This window comes from Vanellus vanellus (genome assembly GCF_965231255.1).
Source record: "Vanellus vanellus genome assembly, chromosome: 8".
Taxonomy (NCBI): Eukaryota; Metazoa; Chordata; class Aves; order Charadriiformes; family Charadriidae; genus Vanellus; species Vanellus vanellus.
The window spans coordinates 3,892,584-3,913,441 of record NC_138913.1 but is presented as its reverse complement, the minus strand read 5'-3'; positions in this window follow the sequence as shown (position 1 = coordinate 3,913,441).

Here is a 20,858-nt window from a genome sequence, read left to right as displayed (position 1 = left end):
GGGAAATGTAGGGAAATACCACCAGGCAGTATTTTTCAAGGCAGGCGGGGAATTACAGCTGTGCAGCAGCTGGACTCCAGAGGAATCCACCGCACCTTCGTTCCCACCGCCTCACCTGGAGCACCGGGATTTAAGGAGAGCCTAATTAGGAAAGTAAATTCATAGGAATGGTCATCTAAGGTTCGGCTGGTTTCCGTACTAGGAGAGTCGGCGGAGACAGCAGACATAGGGTAGGGCAGCAGCCAAGGCAGGCACGGCTGCGGAAGGCTCTGCACACTTGCGTGACAAATAATCTCATTAAAGAAACAAATTACATATTGCCAACAGAATACCCTCCGCCTTGCACGCCTTTGGTGCCGCGGGTTTTTAGATCAACCCACTTCATACGTCGAGAGTATTTGAGCTTGAATAATTGGCCCAAAAATAATCCTTTTGTTTCTAGATTGATAGAATCACTTGTACTGCATCCAAGAAGTGCCAGAAGATTAAGTTGGTAATGAGATTGTACCTTTCCCTATTCTCGTTAGTTTGTCAGGGCAAATAATTGATGTGCCATTTTCTGTTCTTGCCATGAGACTGGATTCGCAGTTTTGCTTTCAAAGCAGCCAGGGGTTTTGTGACTTTTTTTTGTGCTTTTGTTTCATTTTTTGTTAGATTTGTTTGGGGTTTTTTTGGGGGGGGAGGGAGGGTTTTTTTTGGTGGTTTTTTTTTTTTTTTTTTTTTGTTTTTTTTTTTTGAGATGCTTAAAGGAAACCACCACAGCCACACACACGATTTGCAGGCTACAAGGCAATACCATTCTTTCCATATTCTCACCTTCCCCAATTTTACATTATTGCGTACTCTTTTCTACGGAAGGACGAATAGGACTCCCGTGATGCGCTGTAGGATTTGCAACTATTCCTCCACATACCCAACCTGTCGACCCGCTCTCGGAAGCATTCCCGTTTATGCAGGGCAAAACTGCAGAGCGGCACTTCACGTGTTTTTTATGCCACTTAAAGGTCCCCCTGTAACCGTATTCCTGTCCCGAGGTCACCGCACTTCACTGACAGGCTGACCGTCCCGGCCGCTTGAGGCAAGAACTCAATCTCATAGGCAACTGTCTTTTTTTCCACCTGAAAACGTAAGATTCGGTACAGCAGCCTCTTGCACCGCGGCGCTGAGACACTCATCTCACGACACACAGAGTGTACCACCACAGGGAGACGCTGCACTTCTCTTACCGCTGCGTTTTTCTTTTTTTTTCCTTTTGCCATATCACGCCACGCTAACAAGATACTCCCATCAGTCTGCAACTCACTTAATGACATGGCTTAGAGGCAGAAAAACAGTTCCGATTATGGTGGGGTTTGTGTTTGGTTGGGGGTTTTTTTGTTGTTTGTTTTTGGTTTGGTTTGTTTGGGTTTTTTTTTTTGTTTGGGTTTTTTTTTGTTGTTGTTTTTGGTTTTGTTTTGTTTGTTTGTTTTCTTCAGAATTTCTACCACCTCTTTCGAAAGATTTGTTAAGTTTTCACAGCCGCTTTGCCAGCAAAGAATGAGGTATTTAATCAAATACAAAGGGAGTCCGGTGTAAGTCATTTACAGCCTCGCCACCCTCAAACGCACATCCTGAACTCTTACCAACTATAACGTACGGGGGTAGCACACAGTAAACTGAGGCATTAACACCTGACATGAATTTACATACAGCAGCATACAGTACAAGCGTGCACAAAACTGCATATATTCGATCTTGTCAGCACTCACACCGGCGATGTGCGCCGCCCCGTACTGTAACACACAGCTGGCTTCTTTAGAGCGATGCATTTTCATACTGTAATTATAACTGAAGCGAAGGCGAAGACCCTGCAGGACCCCCACCCCCCCCCCCCATCCTGCTAGAAGGTTGGGTAACAGGTCACTTTTCTGTAACTAATACTAAAAGGAGTCCCACGTCACAGCCTGTTCCATTCTTTGCCGTTACAGTGATGCTTATCCCTCCCTCAGTCACATTTTTCCTTGCTCTGCTCCTTTAGGGATGTCCTTAACCCTTGCAATGGATAGAAACTACCACTCTCGCCCCCTCTTCCTCCGTACCCATCTGCAAGTGACCACACAGGTTCCCCCCCCCACCCCCCGCTCCGCAAAATGGCCTAAACAGCAACAAAATTCAAAAAGAACTAACACATAATAATGAAAAAATAAGGGAATCTAAAAGGATGGGGGGCAGGGGAGAGTTGTTTGTTTTCTGGGAGTTGTACTTCATTTATCTGAGGGGGTTCGTGGCTGAATTTCATCTGCAGCAATGCCTACGGAACAGATATTTCCATATGTTGGTTCCCCCCCCCCCCCCCCCCACTGGGAAGTCCTCCCTGCCTCCACCCCCCCTCCAGACTGCACGGTTGCTTGAATTCATACATCTATCCTGCATTTCCTTGGAGCAAGTGATAAGTAGACCCATCTGTAAGTATCTGTACCGGGTTTTTCCATTCCAGCTGAGAGCTGGCTGAAGGTCAGAGCATAAATTACATTTACTACAACACATTTTGATGGGCTGAATCAATACCCGTGATCAAGTACACCGTGCAGGCTCCCAGCAAGGACAGATCTCCACTCCTGTCACGAATTCTTTCCGTTCTTTAAATCATAGCTATCTCCATTATTCCACTGTCAAAATAACCCTGTTCTCCGACAATGCAGCAAAACACATTCTGCAAGAGAAGACATTCCTCTCCGAACTCAGTTTAATAAATTCCCTCGGGATTTTTCCACAAAGGTAACGGCAAATAAAAGGATAGAAATCTAAGGAAAAGTTATCAAATTCAAATATATAAAAAAAAAAAAAAGAGTGTCGTAGCTCTGCTAGAGAATTAGAAGAGACCTAATTTCCCCCCATTACTGCTTTGTTAAAGTGTGGTACTACACACACCGTCTTCTTGGGACGGAATCTCACCACTACATACACTGCTCTGGGTACACACGGGGTTAAAACAATACGCAACACAACCACAGGCATCCACCTGCCCATAGGATACACCATTTAAAATAATCAGACCTCAACGCACTTATTTTTCCAAACACAGCACACAAGAGAGTTTTAGGGTTTCGTGGTTATGGGAAGCATACTTCAACCTCTCCACCATCTGTCTGGAGTGGTGTTTCAGTTGTTGGCTTTTCAGCTCGTTCTTGGGGGGAAATCACTCCGTGTCAAAAGTTTTAAATCACATCTCTGGACTGCAGTTTCCATTTACCATTGGCTGGGGGAGAAACGCTCCAGGGACTAGCAGGAGACTGTTTAAAATGACTCAAATCCACTTCATTCCAAACAAAAACACCATTTATTCAAACATACAGGAAAAAAAAAAAAAAAAACACACAAACCAAAACCGCCAACAAGAAACATACTACCACCCCACACAAATAAACAACCCCCCAAACCACCCCCCCACCCCCCATCCCCAAGGAATGCTTTCAAGAATATCGAGCGTAACTAAATTTAATATCTTTCTTTGAAAACTCCAGCCAAGTTCTGTTCAGTCCAACTACCACTGGACTAGGAAAAGGGATTCCCTCTTGTAGTAATGCCTTATTTTTTTTGCCTTATTTTTTTTTTTCCTCCTCATTTCTCTCTTAACAGCCTCTCCGTTCAATTAAGCACACGACCAAGTGTACAGAGTATTTCTGAACCCCAAGCACTTAATAAGCACACATGTATAGTCCTGGACCGCATTGAAGTGTTTTCCTGGAAAGTGTACGTCATTTGGAGATTGCTTCCAGCAGCTATGAATAATTAAACTGAAGTCGGACATGTGATTAAAGATTATGATTAAAGATCTGGCACTTAATTTATCAACAGGGACTGGCTCCACATCTACCTGCACATACACGTTTATTCTCCAAAGGCTTTCTTGTGACCCCAAGCCAGCCCAGGGATATACGGAATATCCACCAGGGTGCAATCCACAGTACCACAGTCCATCCCAGCAAGGTACCCATATCTCCAGAGAGCTCAAAGAAGGGGTTTTTGGGTCACAACCACAGCTACCACAGGCTCAAAACGCTCCACACGTTGGGAACGAGGGGGAGGGAGGCAGGGGCTGACATCTCGTACCGTACTTCAGCTATTGGCCCGGGATATGAAAAGGCCACAGGTGTCACCGAAATGTGGGTCAAGGACACAAATCTTCTTTTTTTCAGGTCAGTAAAGCACACCCACTCCCTGCCTCAGAATCAGTCTCGAGGAGACATCTAACACCGGGACACACAGAAGCTGAAAGTTTCAGCGAAAAGCCTGAAAATTATTAGCATTACAGAGAGTTTCCCCATACATTAATAATTTCAAATGCAAAGAAAGTCAGAAAATTAATACCAAATCAGTTGGAAATTCGAGTTCAGGGAAAGTGGATTTGCGACTAAGCCGCGGTTCCAAAAAAGCCATTTTCAACCAATAAAATCCAGGTATCTCCCAAAGATGTGAAAAGTCATTCTTTTAAGGACTGTACAGCGGTGTGGACCGGTGCCGAGACAGACACTAGAAATGACTCTGCTGATGATCACACCGCCAACATCCTTCTCTCACACAGCCTTGTTCCGCTGAGCGGGAGGAATCTGGCAAGGCAGAAAACGGCAAGGTAAGAGAGAACAAGGGAAGCAAAGAGAGGAAGCGCTTAAACCTTAACCTTTATTCCTTGCTTAAAAAAAAAATAATAATAAAAAGAAGGGCGTACAGACCTCCGTTCCCCTAGCGAGGTTCAGCAGGTCTAGGTAGGGCGATGAACTAGATTAAACAACATGGTTCCCATGGACGAACAAAAATTATTTTAGAAGACTCTTCTGTTGTTTTCCCCAATTTGAGACCAGACAGAGCTTCCAGAACAATGTACTCAAAACAGATTTACTCAGCATCGTTTCCTCCTAACCGGGTACCCACCGTGCAGCTTAGAGAGGACCCCTCGGAGAGGAGCCGTTCCCCCATCCCACGTAACAACCGCTCCCTCCAGCAGCCGACAGCACAGATTTCCACTGCTGTAGAGATCTGAGAGTCAGGAAAAGCTCTGCGGCAGTTGGTTTTCTTTACCTTTTAGAGGGGGACAGCCTTCCTGCGCGGCACGCCGGGGAAAGCGGCGGCATCCCTTGTCACTGGATCTGTCGGGGGTTGTTAAAGCAGAGCTACACAGCTCGCCAAGTGTCGGTTGCCTTGAGGTTGCGTTACAGAGCTCTACTTTTACCCTGGATAAACATCTAATCTCCTGGGATAGTTCAACACGGCAACAAACGTAACATGTTGCATTTATTTATTTATTTTTTTAAAAGATGTTTAGTGTTTTTTGGTAGAGCAAGGGGAGGATTTCATACGCAATAGACCGGCATTAGTAAAACAAACCCCGCCTTTTTGTCAATAACACATAAATAATGAAAAATACAGCGTTGTTTTGCAATTGTTAGATACTGCACTGATCCCATGCAGGAGAGACAAACCACAACCGGACTGCTGAACGGGGCAGCACCACTGCATCCCACCGAAAATAAACGCAACCCGCTCTGTGCCCGCGGGTCACTGTGGGAGCGTCTGCGCCAAAGCAGCAAACCCCATCACTTAAAAACAGTCTCCCAACCCCTTCCCGGATGAAAATAAAGCGCCTCTCCACTGAATGACCACAGCACTTCAGCCTCTCTCGGCGATGTATTAATTCTGATGCGTGAATTCACGAAGCTCACAGTACCTCCGGGATCTCGCGAAGCGCTGCCCACCGATAAGTGCGGTGCAGTGCTCTGCTTTGCAGCAGCTTTTTATTTAGGAAAAAAAAAAAAAACCACCACAAACCAACAACGTCAAACTCGCGTAGCTCATGGAACATACATCGCTGTTGCCCCAGGGCTGCGGTAACCTTGCACACTTTTCTCACCGAACGCATTTCAAAGACAGGGTTGTGGGTTTTTCACTTTAAGAAATAATCCATATTTTATACCCCACAGCGAAGAAAGCCCCAAGGCTCACCTCTCAGCTGTTTAACCATATCAAAGGAAGGTCCACTGGTGCAGCAAGGCCGAAGCACTTAATAATTCACAACTTGGCATTACGAAACAAAAGCAGTTTCTAAAAGCCCTCCCCAAGTACACCACCTGCACCTCAGAGAAGTTAAAAGAAGAGCTTTAAAAATAAAGAAAGAATCAGCCACGAGATCTTGCGATTGACCCAAAGAAGGAGCCCAACAGAGAAGATCTCAAGGCTGTTTTGGGTTAATACAATTTAGTTCTAGAAACGTGGTGGCTCTGCAGCCAGGCCCGTGCTCTGCTGGAGGACTCGGGTCAGTGGAGAGGAAAAAAGTCCGTAAGGACCACGTCGACTCCAGAACTGAAACGGTCTAAGCAAAGTCCGGCCCAAACCCATCTCATAAGAGTCTATTTGCTTCAGCTTTCCTGGAGACGTACACACATTTTCCAAAGATTAATTGGAGTTAAACAGTTAAATTCCCTGTGGTGATCAAGTATGCCAAGAAGTGTGAATAGTCAAACTGTCTTGTGACAAAAAGCTGTCTGTATTTGCACTTGAATGATGGTAGCTGTGATGAAGGCTTGAGTTATTCTGCTAAACGCCTCTTCATGGTTTGCCACTCCTTTCAGCAAGGACACACACCCACCCCCAATTCCTTTGGTATTTTAAAATGTTACGTATGTTCAAAAATTGTTTAGGATGAGCAATAAGGTCCTTCCAACCTAAAGGATTGTTTCACAATTAGGATGAACATTTGTCCCACTGTATAAATATCCCATTTATCCTCAACCCAAATGATTACGCCTGACCACAGTAGTCATACCCGCTCTTCTTCCCACCACCTAGCAAAGGTGGGATCATCCTATAGCTAAAGAGAAATACATCCAGACGTCCGTCTCCCGGGACGCTGGTCTCCAGCGTGGCAGCAGCAAGGGGTAGCTCCTGCCCCACGCAGCAATCTGCTGGACACGGTTACCGCATGCCATGCAGGGGGCAGTATTTGCTGAAGAAAGCGAGAACCTCGAGTATCGGTAAAGTCCTGCAGGACTGTGACATGCAGGGGAAACGCAGATGTGCATGACAGAGAATCTGACGTCTGAGACTTAAAAAACAAACCCACCCCCGGTCGGTAGTGTTGGAGAGAGATGAGTGTGCCATTCCGGTCTCTAAGCTGCACCTACGTTCCAGGTCACCACTAACAAAGTTCAACACGGACCCCTACTGGGCCACAAAATTAGCATGTTTTGCTTTAATCAATATTGGCATTGCATTAACGAATTACCAGGTACGGATATGATGCTGATCGCTGTGGCATCTGCTTTGGAGCGCGTACTGTGTTGTCTCAGTACCCAGAGTCCTATGGAAGGACTTTGGAAGTTCTATGGAAGTCCTATGTAAGTTCCTTTAGAAAGGAAAATGAACTGAAAAAGTATTTGTCTTAATTGCCCTTAAAATAAACTTTTAGTAAGAGATGTAGACATGAACAAACACTTCTAACGGGACAAACACACTGTGCAGCTCCTTTTTCTTTCTCCAGTTAAAGCCCACAACACAGCATACTCTGCCCCACGCCACAGAGCTTAAGGGCTGCGTTTGGACCGCACGGGAACCGCGGGGAAAATAAGCGCCGGCATCCCCAGATACCCAATCAAGCTGTAAAATCCCGCAAAACCACTCACTCGCCCCACCGGCCAGAAAAACGCACTGAGGGATGGGGAAGGCGTCCGTGCGAGTTAACGGCACCCACCACTCAGCACTTCTACACTAAAAACAATTATTCCGGAATGAACTTAAGATATAGGGGGCTATCCTAATTACATAGGATGAGGGAACTGTGAAATTTGAACCTGCACCCAAAAGCCCTCAGGGCTCCGTTTCTGGCACTTGCTGCCACTTATCTTCACCTTTTCTTACCTTAATTCCCTTATCTATAAAAAAGGGGTTTAAAAAAATAAAAAATCACTGCCTTGAGGTGCCCATATATGAGCTGCTGTGTCCAAGCCGGGTATTATACCGGGAGTTAGTAAATAAAACGTAACAGGGCCTAACCCATTTCTTAAGGAAGATTTCGGCTCACCTAGGATTTTAAAAGAAGTAATCCCAGATAAATCTCATCTCTTCTCTATTTCTGTAACACGTTTTTCACCCTGTTTTTCCACCGTGAAAGCTCTCGAGTAAATTCCACCCTTCCCCTCTTTTTTCCTAAAGTATAATGTCAGTTGTCTTTCAGCACTCAGAAACCAGTCTGATCTCCTGGGCTTTATGGACCGGAATTTGGAGTGATAAATGCTTCTGCCTCACCCCCAGGAATTTCAGCTGTTCGTCTTTGGGGTTTACAGGGATGAGTGACGGAAAGAAATAATACGTTTTTCTTCCCAGCTTTGCATTGTATGCTTGTGTAAAAAGACTCTAATATAAAAGTGGCATTGATAGCAGCAATACTTCTCAACAAAAGAGCCGCTCTTAGGAATTATGTACTAGATGATACAGCTTCAAATAAGGACATAAATTACATTACATTACTTCATTTGATTCTTTGGGGAACGGTTAAGTTTAGAGCGAAGCGCAGTATAGATTTTTGCTACTGAGGAATAATGTCATTAATTGCAATCTACAGCATATTCACTCAAATCAATGAGCTTCGCTATAAACTACCTTGCTATAAAAACCACCACCCGCCCCGTCCCACGCAGGTCCAGGGTGGGATTACTGCAAGAACTTACAGCTCCTGCTAGAAAGGCTACGAAGAAGCGGATGCTAGAATTGAATTTCGGATGATATACGCAGCAAGGGGGTTTGGTAAGATTACGGGGGCTTTCCTCCTCTTCCAGTAGGGCTCATTCTATTACCACGTACCTTTCACACAACCTGATTTTAAGCAGAAGGAGGTTGAAACCAGGTAAAGGTATTTGAGTGAACTTTCACCTGCTTTTCCAACTCCAGACCCCACTGAATCTTCATTCCAGTAAAACCTACTTCACTCCTGCCTCCTTCCCTACCCACCTCCCACCCCATGCCGCTTACTTCAACGGTCTTTGGATGAAGGTCTGTTCAGCTGGAAGCTGAGGAAATAATCCACAGTATTAACACTCATTTCTCCTGGAGACAGGACCACCGTAAATATCAACGCCACCACCACCTCTGCTGTTGAGCTTCATATTTCAAACATATCCTGGACAATATGTCTGCTCAGTTAGCTATTAAATCTTTATGCTGGTTTTCCTCCATCATGTTAAGTCTCCAAGTTAAAACAACTCCTTTTCCCTTTTATTATTCTTCTTCAAATAATTTCCATGAAAAGTACTTCCATCTGCGCTGCAGACCTCAAACCAAACCCTTGCCTGCTCTACCATCTTACATGCCATTTAGACTTATTTATTTATCCCCAAACTTGGTCTACAGAAATATTTTACAGTTGCAGCGATCCCACGTTGTGGAGACAACTATTCGGGCTTTAAGAATAAGCTGTGACGACCGCTCAAGGGATGAGCCTCCTGACCCCGTAATACGCATCCTTCTGAAAGAGTCTGGTACCTGAAAATTAGTATCTCCTGGATTTTTACCGTCAGCACTTCCATCTATGCTCTGTGCGAGGTCCACTGCCGCTAAAACTGTATCACTGTTGTACAGTTATGCAGATACGTATCGCAATAGGCATTATATAAATACATTCTGCATGTAAGGTCAGAATAAAGTATCCAAATCCTTGCTGAAAGGAACACGTGGGTTCCCACACATTTCACCCGAGTATAGAACACATATATACAGAAAACACATCAATTCTTATTTTTTGGAATCTACACATGGAAAGCCAAGGTCCATACTGTGTATTGTGCGGGACGCACACCGAGCCCTCTCTTCTGTTGGAATGCACATCTTGTAGAGAAAGGCACCGAATAGGGAAGTCTAATTAAACTGTCTTTATTCTAGTTTTTATGTGTAATGACTATCTAATACCAGCATGCATCACCGCAGCAGCCGTATTCACAGTGACACGCACGGCTTCTGCTGAATATATTGGGAGTGAAAGTTCCCGCGTTTCCCCAAGCTCTGCTGAGCAAATTAAAATTTTAATTAATATTCTTTTTCATTATTTCCTTCCTCTGCCCCCCTCCCCGAACCCCTTCCCCTCCCAAGCATTAGGGACCTGAAAGTAAAGCAAAACAGTGCTGGTTTTAGTGGCACGCTCCCAGCTGAGCGCCAAACGCAGACAAGCGGTAGGCCCAGCAGCCAGGCCCAGCAGCCAGGCCCAGCAGCGCCACGTCCATCACCGGTTGCAAAATCGGCGATTAAACAAACATGCCTGACTTCACTCCAGAGGTTTCATAACCGGGGGAAGCAATAGCTTGACAACCTATATTAGATGTTAACATTTAAAAACCAGCTGCGTAAGATTAAAGTAATGACGTGATTGATGGCAGCTGAACATTTCCAGTCCGGCCAGTCCAGCGGGCCTTCCCAACTGCCAGGAATACAATCAAGTCTCCCCTTTCCTTCAAGGGCTGCTCCTTCAGAGTTGGAAGGGACCTCTAGAGATCACCCAGCCCAACTCCCCTGCCAAAGCAGGATTGCCCAGAGCACATTACTCAGGACCGCATCCAGGCAGGTCTTGAAAATCTCCAGAGAAGGGGATCCACCCCCTCCCTGGGCAGCCTGTGCCAGTGCTCTGTCACCTGAACCGTAAAGAAGTTTTTCCGTGTATTCGAACGGAACTTCCTGTGTTCTAACTTGTGCCCATTGCCCCTCGTCCTGTCACTGGGAACCACTGAAAAGAGCCTGGCTCCATCCTCCTTCAACCCACCCTTTAGGTACTTGTACGCCATAATGAGGTCTCCCCTCAGCCTTCTCTTCTCCAGGCTAAAGAGTCCCAGCGCTCTCAGCCTGTCCTCATAAGGGAGATGCTCCAGTCCCTTAATCATCTTAGTTGCCCTTTGCTGGACTCGCTCCAGCAGTTCCCTGTCCCTCTTGAACTGGGGAGCCCAAAACTGGACACAGTATTCCAGTTGTGGCCTCACCAGTGCAGAGTAGAGGGGGAGAATGACCTCCTTCAACCTACTGGCCACAGAATTCAACCCTTGTTTAAAGTTAAGTATTCAATTAAAAATTAAAAATTGAGCAACCTGGTCTAGTAGAAGGTGTCCCTGCCCAGGGCAGGGGTTTGGAACTTGAAGATCTTCAAGATCCCTTCCAACCCAAACCATTCTATGATTCTAAAAAGGCAAGATTTCTTTAATGGTCTAAGGATGCATCTCCTCGGTCACAGAGCCAGTGGAAGAGATCACTTGCAGAGCGACAGTATTTCAGCACGTGCACATGTAGATGTTCAGTGACAGAAAAAACAGAACCAAAATTAAAGCAAAGAGACCAATCTCTACTTCAACATTTATTTTTTTTTTTTAAATCTAGTTCACCACAATAACTGCTCAAAAATACTTTCTAAGATGATCCAAGCTTGATAAAATTAGAGGTGAAACAGGAAAACTGGGACAATGGTTTAGTGGTGGGCTTGTCAGTGTCAGGTTAGTGATTGGACTAGATGATCTTACAGCTCTTTTCCAATCTAGGAGGTTCTGTGAAAAGAAACAGAAGTCCTAATTCTTCCCAGGATAAGCAGACCTCAGGTGGACACTCTATATACCCACAACGGATTAGCTTCTCATTTTCTCTGACGATGCGATGCTATGAAAAAACCCCAATGATAAATCGACAGTTAAGCTGTTTGAACATGTGTATTTTTTTTTTTTTTTTTTTTTTTTAAAATCACCCCCCCATCAAAACCCGTAACTCTACCAGGAACCCGACTGCCGGGGCAGAAAGAAGAGTAAGAAGAGTCAGGTCTCGGATTCCTCCTGCAGAAACTGGTTGTTCCTCTGCAAGTGCAATGTAACCTGGAGGTATTCCATCATTCAGCACTCTTTAAGAGTTTGCTGGCATTTTCTTGTCACTTTGCGCTTCTACAAAGGCTATATTCCCCTATTTTCTAGGGAATTTTGATTAACTAGCTATCTTAAAAGAAGTCATGCTTCAGAGGAGCATCGTGTTTATACAAATAGGTTTGATTTTAGTTCTTTATATCGGGAAATGGATTTTGTTGCATTTAGGTTAATCTGGGGTTTTGCTTGTTCCTTTATTAACGATGGCGCTAGGGTTTTCTTCAAAGGGCGATAAAACTATCGAAGCCTGTGAGAAGCCCCGCTGATACTGCAGCCATATATTTCAAAGATTGTGTTGATCCAGCTGCCTACAAGGGAGACAATATGCAATGCCTTTTTGGAGCTCTTAATGGCATCTGAAATAGAGTACATCATGCTGTTTTCATGACAAGTACGCGCAGAAACAGTCAAAACTCAAAAGTCTTCTGTAGTTGGTTGATCTTCCCATGATATTTAAGTTTAGAATTGTCATAAAGTTGCCAAAAACGTATCCAGTAGCGGGGAGATATAAAATATCGATGAAATAGGGCCTCCATCAAAGATTTATCCTTGTCTTTGAATCACATAGAGGAATCGCAGACATCTGCCAAAGCTGGGATTTGTCACATTCCTTGGAATAACGTACCGACTCCTTTACTGCCTTTAAGCTGAAGAGACTTGAGTATCACGAATCAATCTCTTCAATTCAAAGGAGCGACATTCACGGGTACACAGATCAATACTCCTTTCATTACCCAACCTGCTCATCTTGAAGGCAATTAGCCAAGATCTCCGTGTGTCTGCCCTACCACAGCATCCCAATTAGGGGACGCCGAGTGGAGTTGTCTCTTGCTCTCGGAGGGGCTTGAATCCAAAGCTCAAATAAGCACGGGTGCAATATTTCAAGTACAGGTGGGGAGAGTCTTGCGGATAACATTAAGGCAGTTGGAGATCACTCTTTGATTGCCTTTATATACCAGACCTAAACAACGAGGTTTAAGGCTGGCTGAAGTTCCCATCACTCTCATTTCATCGGGGTTATAACCTGGCTCCCTGCAGAAGATCCCAGCATAATTACACCAATTTTAGTAATATAATAGAAGATTAAACAAGATACTGCACTTCCTGCGAATGAGCGTGGGGCAGGTTGGGTGTGGGGCGAGTCAGATTTGCTTGGGGTTGGGGATTTCTTTTCCTTCCCCCTTCTTTCTTTTCTTTTCCTCTCTTTCTTCCCAATGATAGATAGAAAACACTCTCTGATGCAGAAGCACTAAGGACAAGTTACCACCACTTCCAGAGACAGCAGCCGCAGTGCCACCCCACGGGAGGCATCACCGGCACTGATCCCACCCACGGCAGCAAAGCCCAGGCACGGATGGGCATGGGGACCGGTGACCCAGAAGAGTCAGCGAGAGCATCTCTTGAGTTTAAGGGCCCACAACAGTGGTAGGATTCCCCCCCCCCCCCCCCCCCCCAAGTGTCCAACAAGCAGCAACTCCCCCTTGAAATAAGACGGAGTGGGGCTGTGCTCGCCCTGGGGGCAGGGAGGGGGAGCCTGGCTGCTGCCAGTTGGAACTCCCAAGTACCAGTTTTGGTTCTCCTTATAGATTTAATCCTTAACATGTGCATAAACTGCCACTGATGCCTCTTTGCTGTGGTTCGGGGAAGGCGTTTGATAACAACCCTTTAGAATATTGAATTTTGCTGTTCTTTGATGGCTGTTGTATACTTGTAGCATCTACAATAAAAATAAATAATACTACAAAAACCACAACCCTCGTGTTTTAACAGCAAACACTCACTGCTGCCTGTGCGGTACACCCAACCGAGAGCTGTCGGGCTGACGCCTGTCACCTATGTCCATTCCCTGCTATCTGCCCCTTCAGCGTGTGCCACAGATGTCACCTCAGAGTTAATTGTCTGCTCAGCTTTTGTCCCTTTCACCCAGGTTTTCTCCAAGTGAACTGCCTGTCATTGCTCAGTTACTTCTGCGTCTCCGCAAATTAACTTGCCGCTTGGCAGGGCTCAGCATCTCCAAGCTCCGGCCAAGGCAGAAGTACATTCCTACACACAGCGTGCCATCTAGTGATGGAAGAAGTGAGAGCAGAGCCTCAGATCCTTCAGAAATAGTTCCAGATTTATTTCAGCTTTCCTCTGCACAAAAAAAAAAAAGTCCAAAGGAAGCATTCAGGGGTCCAAGAAAATATTTAATCCTTCCCCCCAGACACACATATTGACCCTACAAATAAAAGCAGCATACCCAGGACAACAGCATCTCCTCCAAGCAAAGTACTCTGGTTATTAAAAATGGATGGCAAAGATGTAAATGCATGCAGGGAACAACAACAACAAAAAAAACAACCCACAGACTAGAACTAAACTCACGACAATTATTTTCTTGTACATCACCCTAATGAAATTTAATGATGAAACATAAAAGGAGACTGGGGACCACCCTCAGGTTCTGTACTTCGCACACAACGCGACACAGCCAGCAAAACACTGGCAGTGACGGCCCTCCTGAAGGGTGCTGGAAGATGAAGTAAAAGGGAAAACAAGTCTCCTACAGGACACTAAAATGACGTAGATATACACACACATGTGTTTTAATTCTCATATGGTTGAGAATTCCCTTACGCCATATACCATAGCCAGCACTTCCCATTTCTTGCAGAAAATCACAGTATTCCAAAGGGAACACCCAGGCAACTGCAACCCATCCCATCTCCCACAAACCCCGCCAACGCTTCAGGCAGGCCAGGTTAGTCTTCAGGCTAAAATACTGAATTTCCTTTTGTTTCAGCAAGGACTGGCTCCATCGGACGGCTGGGAATGGTGTCCTGCATGAGTGCAAGGAACGGCCCTAAACCAACCTGACAATTTTCATAGGTGGGTGATATTTCTTAAACCGCACGGACCCAAATGCCTTCAGCCCCAAGCAGCAAGGTGAATATATCCATAAAGCTTTAGGAAGCTTCTAATCACAACGTTGTTATCAATAGAAAATATGGTGGGTGGGTGTTTTTTTTTTTTTTTTTCCCTTTGAATAGTCCTTACACATAAGAAATTCTGCACGTCTACCATAGAAACAGACTGTCATTATTAATAGTGTCACAGTAACTAACAACCAAGCGGAGGCTTATTAATAGCCACATCACCAGAGAGAAGCCTTAGAGGGGAATTACCAAAAAATAGAAAAGTATGAGCTCCCACATTAGTTAACATCTAATTAACATTCTGGAAAACAATGTGTGCGGGGAGCACAGGGGAGAGGCTTTAGTTCCTCAACTTCAAAAAAAAAAAAGAAATCACAGATGACCAGTCTTTTATCACCAAGATACCAACCCCCGAAACCACAGGTGCTCGGCCGCCCGAGGGATCTTCTCTGTCCCCCGTCCGGGCTCCAGCCCACAGAAGCCCAAGTCCCTCCCGCAGCAAACCTCTCCCCTTCACGCTGGTTTGCGCTGAGAGGAACTTCCCCACAAAGCGTCCCATTTCCCCGCGATATTTGAGACTAAGGAATGAAAACACAATCTCCTCTCCATCCCAGAAAGCCCACCACGAGGCTCTGCAGCCCTGGGGTGGAATCACCCCAAAACTGACGCACACAGAGAGAAACGGGTCTCACGCTCACATATCCTAAATGTGATAACGCAGCACAAATCGCCTCCCGCACCACTGAGCCCAGTACCAAAACGTTCATTGATCCCAACAGGTTCTGGCTGAACCCCCTAAAACCAATGCACAGGGGTTAATTTTTACTCTTAATAGGTTTCTCTGAATTCCCTCCCCCCCCCCTAAATTTTACACTCAAGCCGAACTTTCAACATTACTTTTTCCTTTTTTTTTTTTTTTGGTATGAAATAATAGGTTGAGTCTGACAAATTAATTATGAAAGGACACCTCATTAGCCAGAGCACCTCGCAAACAGCTCTTCATTGTCTGAAAAGACACGTGCCGAAAGGCTGCTGAAAACGTAAATTCTGCTTATTTTTAACACTTTAAAGGACATCTAAAGCATTGCCAAAGCTGAGGCTGTTACCACAGGGCCACACGTATTAAGAAAAGTACAAACAAGGGGGGGAAAAAAGTCATGAAAAGCATTACCTCAGTGAGCGCAACTCCAGCGTCCGAGCACACCGCCTTCCCCCTCTCCAGAAGCGAAAGCGAAAGCAAAACCCACCCCCTCCTCCTGCCCCCTCTTAAACCTAAACCCGAACCCACCCTAACCCTCCCCCCACCCCGGCCCTTAAAGCTACACCGGGACCAGTTTAGCCCAGTGCTCCCCAAATGCACGTGGTCTCTTTTCTTGCACGCTGACATCCTTCTTACTACATTTTTGAAAACTTCAGTCAAAAAAAAAAGCCATTTTTGCCCCAAACCAGTCTGGAGCAGCCCATAGCCGGGGCACGGCGTGGGCAGGCTGTGGGTCCGGGGGGGGGGGAGGGGGGAGGTGGATCTTGATTGATGCAACCTGTGCCTGTTTTTGCACAATAATTTTCCACGTGGTGATTCTCCCTCACTGGTTTTAATTTGTTATCGTCACCACCTTCAGGATATGGAGCACCCCCAACGCTGACACCAGCGCTGACCCCTTCGCACCCCTGCCCACGGGGGGGTTGCAGGATCCCCTCTTCCCCAGCCCGTTCCCTGGGGTTTGCGCTCATCTTCGTTAGTAACCACTGAAGGATCCCCAGGTAACCCCCTGCCCTCTGGAACCACTGGTTTCTCCCACACTGCCATCCTGACTCCCTTTAGAAGGTGCACGTGGGGTAAAGCAGCACTGGGAAGGACCACCCCATGCCCAACTGGTGGGCCAGGGGAGAGCCACCCCCATCCCTGATACAGACCAAGCCAGCTTTCGGCCAGAGTTCAGAAGTGGTGGTGAAGGGAAGGCAGGTACGGGACTGAGGCCATGACGGTGACTGCTACTGATTGAGAGCATTTCAGAAGATAAACGAGTTTGTCATTCCCACCGGGACGTCACCAAAATAGTCTTTCAGCTTGTTAGCAGAGAACAGCTGAAGGAGATCAGCGTGCAAATATGAGCGTTACAGCAGCCACAACAAAACTCTCCTTACAAGGCAGTTTCAAAACTCTAAGTTTAGAGACTGAGGTTTCCAAACCCGGGGTACAGAAACCCATCTGACTTACTCTGTATGTCACCTCGCCCAGTAACCTCTCACCACAAGAAAAGGTGACTCATTTGCGGGACTGGGTTGTTTTTTTTCAGCAGAGTTTTCAGGTAGAGCCATTAGGTTTCTAAAATTATGGGTTAGCTGCAAGGAAGGAGACCCCACACATACTTTTCTTCTGAATCTTGGCGTTAGCAGCGCTTGCCTGCACTTCCAGGGCTGAGTTGGCCAAGCCAAGGTGATCCCAGCAGGGTCCCACCTACCCAGGCACAGCCTGTCCAGCCTGAGGCTCAGCTGTGAGTTTGGCATCAGGTGAGGACCGTGAAATACCTGGCAGGATAGGAACTCCTAAGCAATAATTTTAGTCTTGCCTAAAATAGGATTTAACCTTTCTGTACAAACTGGATTGCATAAAGCATCCTACTGGTTGCAAACTGGTCTTGCAGTCTTCAAGGCAGACAAACCCCTAACTCCTAAGGCTACATGAAACCAAAACTGATATCCCTTGGTGTTTTAATCACAGCACATTTGCCCGTTCCAGCTAATGGTGTGTGATAATGCCCGTGATAACATTGTGTTTATTCATATGAATGATCTGAGGTTGCTCATGGTTGCCAGGTGGCATTTGTTTAGCAGTTTTAAGTAGGAGATCAGATAAAAGAAAATTCCAGCAGAAATAAAGATAATAAAATATGCTTGATCATTCCTCCAGGATATCGCTCTGTGAATTTCAGAATCAAACGATTAGTGAGATACCTCGATTTTATTATTTGCAGTGGTCATGGTGACTCAAAGGCATTTTGTGAAATTTTGCACTGCGATCTGCACCGGCAATTGTACGTAAGTATTTTCTGTTCACACTTCTACTCAAAGAAGATCTGTCTGTCTCAGATTTGAGGTAATTAAAATTCAGGTCATCCTCTGCCATGCAGGACATCATCTGCCTTGTCCATCAAGGAGTGGATGGGAACGTTGAGAGTTAAAGGATGGTTTTGAAGCATCGAGAGCCATCCCTCCCGCAGCTGCAGACAGGGACCCTCCGTGAACCCTCCCAGAGCAGCAGCTCTGCCCAGCACTGCCCAGCAGGGTCCACTGGGAGCATCCAGCGTGACACCTTCAGCATGGCCCCAGCTGCGAACCTCGGAGGCCTCCGTGAGGTTACTTGCACTAAGCTGAAGTTGGAAATATCACAAAGGCACATTCCATTTCTCCGTTGTAGTCTTTTCAGCATAAGGTGACGTTGTAAAATAGGGGCGAATCGTAACGTTTTCTAACACTGAATGATAATCACCTAAAAACGCGGTTTCAAGTAGAGTAGACAGAGAAATGGGCAAATGTTTCACGTACGACCTACAGATTCCCTGATCAATTTGCCAATCCCAGGCGCATCAAACTTTTAGTGTGCTCTAAAAATGAGGAACTGGGTGTGCGTCTGCATTTTAACTGGTGCTTTCCACCCCCTAGAGAGCAATTATTTCAGTATTTGTCTGCTGACAGCAAAGCATTTCTTTAAGCACGAATCCTCTGGAATTTACAAGCCTAAGCTGGAGCCATGCTGGTTTGTGTCGCACAATACTGTGGCTCAAAAAACCCCACTTTTCAATCCAGTGCCTGACCCAAACTTCCCCAAAAGTTGGAGGGTGACAGATACAGGGGTGCTGATGTGTGTATTAATGCTTCTAAGCTTGTCTCCAGTTTTATTTAGTTATTGAAAACCTAAAAATTCAAGTTTCCCCGTGGCAAGATCAGAGAAGATCATAGGAGTATCTGTCGCTTTTGATGAAAATGTAGTATTAGACGTTATTGTAGGATATTTCAAGAACCCTCAAGAGGATGAACGGATCACGGGTGTTCTGTAGTGTTCCATTACTGAACGGAGTACCCGGGGTCTGGTGGTATCGCTCGGGGCCGCCGGCTGTGCGCACACCCCGATTTAGGAAAATCTGGGTGGGGGAGAAGGCTGCCCGGCGCCGCGCGGGGTGTCCTGGGCGCTGCCCGGCGCACGAGGGACGCGCAAGCTGCGGGGCCGTTTTCAGTCCTCGTTGGAAACGGAGACCGTTCTACTTCTTTAAAAGTCTGAGGCACAGTGGATAACGGTGGCACAAAGTAGTCATTAAAAGCTGCGTCGTTCTATAATTTCTACATGCTTTTAATAATTTACAGTAAGAGATTTTTTTTTAACTATAATATTTTTATAGCTTATTTAGATTCAGATGCTACACTTACTCTTCTTCAAGTTTATATGCTTTTAAGCAAATTTCCCTATGAAACATTAATGTATGATCATGTAGCAGTTCTCTGGCCAGAACGAAAGTCAATTTTGATTTAATGTGATCCTCTTTCCTTTTTCTTTTCCCTAATAACCACTGCTTTATTTGAAACGCTGCCTATTTCCAAGCTGCTGAGATCATGTGTGAAAAATCCCGGGTCAATTGGTTCTGTTTGGAGCCATGAAAAATTCACTCTGCATCTCACTCTCATTCGCTATCAGCTGTTCAACTGCCAATTTTTCCATTTATTTGATCAAATATAATCTAGAGGGTGGTGGGGTTTTGTTTTTTTTTTTTTGGTTGGTTTTTGTTTGTTTGTTTGTTTGTTTGTTTTGTTTTACATGCCAATTATTGTACATTCTGAATAGCTTAAGCACTTCACTTCTCATTTTCTTGATAACACCATGCGGTCCTCCTGAGCTGCTGAAATTTTAGTGAAGAAATGACTTTCAGTCAGCTGATGCCTCACTCTTTCAAGGAACTCTGTTTTTACTAATCGCCTATAATGTCTCATGGGCTATTACTTCACCTGCTTTACACAACTGGCTTTAAGCAATTAGCTGGTAATAAAGCCCACACCAATTAGAAATATCAGCCATCTGCATCAAGATGAGTGCTGATAAGAATTTTTTGAAAAGTATCACCCAAGGGGAGTTCAACATAATTTGGGTCAACACACCTTTTCTTTGTTTAGTGCTTTAATGAAGGTCTTTATTGGGGCAAGCTGAGTGAATCAGGCCCAACGCATATTCTGTGTGCCGCAAAGGAGAAAGTCCTTGAAACCGTCAAGTTGTAAGACCGGGTTGCCCCAAAAGCGCTTAAGTTTTTGGATGAGTCCATCAGGAGCATAAAGGGAGAAGAAAATTTCTCCTCTTTGGTAGAAGCAAAGATCAGTCTGCAAGACTGAAATGTATTAAAGGAAATTTTACCAACTGTTTTTAAAGACAGCGGTTTCCTTACTTTTCAAACAAAAGGGAAAAAAAAAAAAAAAGGAAACCCCGGACAAGAAAGCCCTGGTGCTAATATACAGTTCCAAAGGCACAATACATGGTGAACCATTAATTATACCCAACTCCACTAAATGATCTCATTGAAGAAATCCACCTTGATAAGATTAAAATAACCTTATGGAGGTCAGAAAGAAATGCCAACATGTACTTAAATCACATTTTTTTCCCCTGAAATTGTTTTTCTTTTCTTTGCAGCTTCAAACAACAGAGGAGGGAGGAGTAGGGGAAGAAGGAAAATCGAGCAAATAAAATGTCTTCTGCTGAGAAACCGTCTTCCAAAATATGTCCCTTGCTTTTATCCTAACTAGACCATGATTAGAATAGTCATCGTCATGACAATAGATTTATTTTTATTGCTACCTAAAATTGTGCATGACATTTTTTATTTTCTATGGATGCCTCTGGGGAGAATCGGAAAGGTGGAGAATTCAGCGTAGGACAGTATTTCCAGCTGCACCTTCCCATCCTCGGGGAACAAAAAGAGGAAAATTGGTGACCCTCCAGAACACAGGATGGAAGAGAAAGACAGTTCGGAGTGGTGCCTTCATTTGCCCC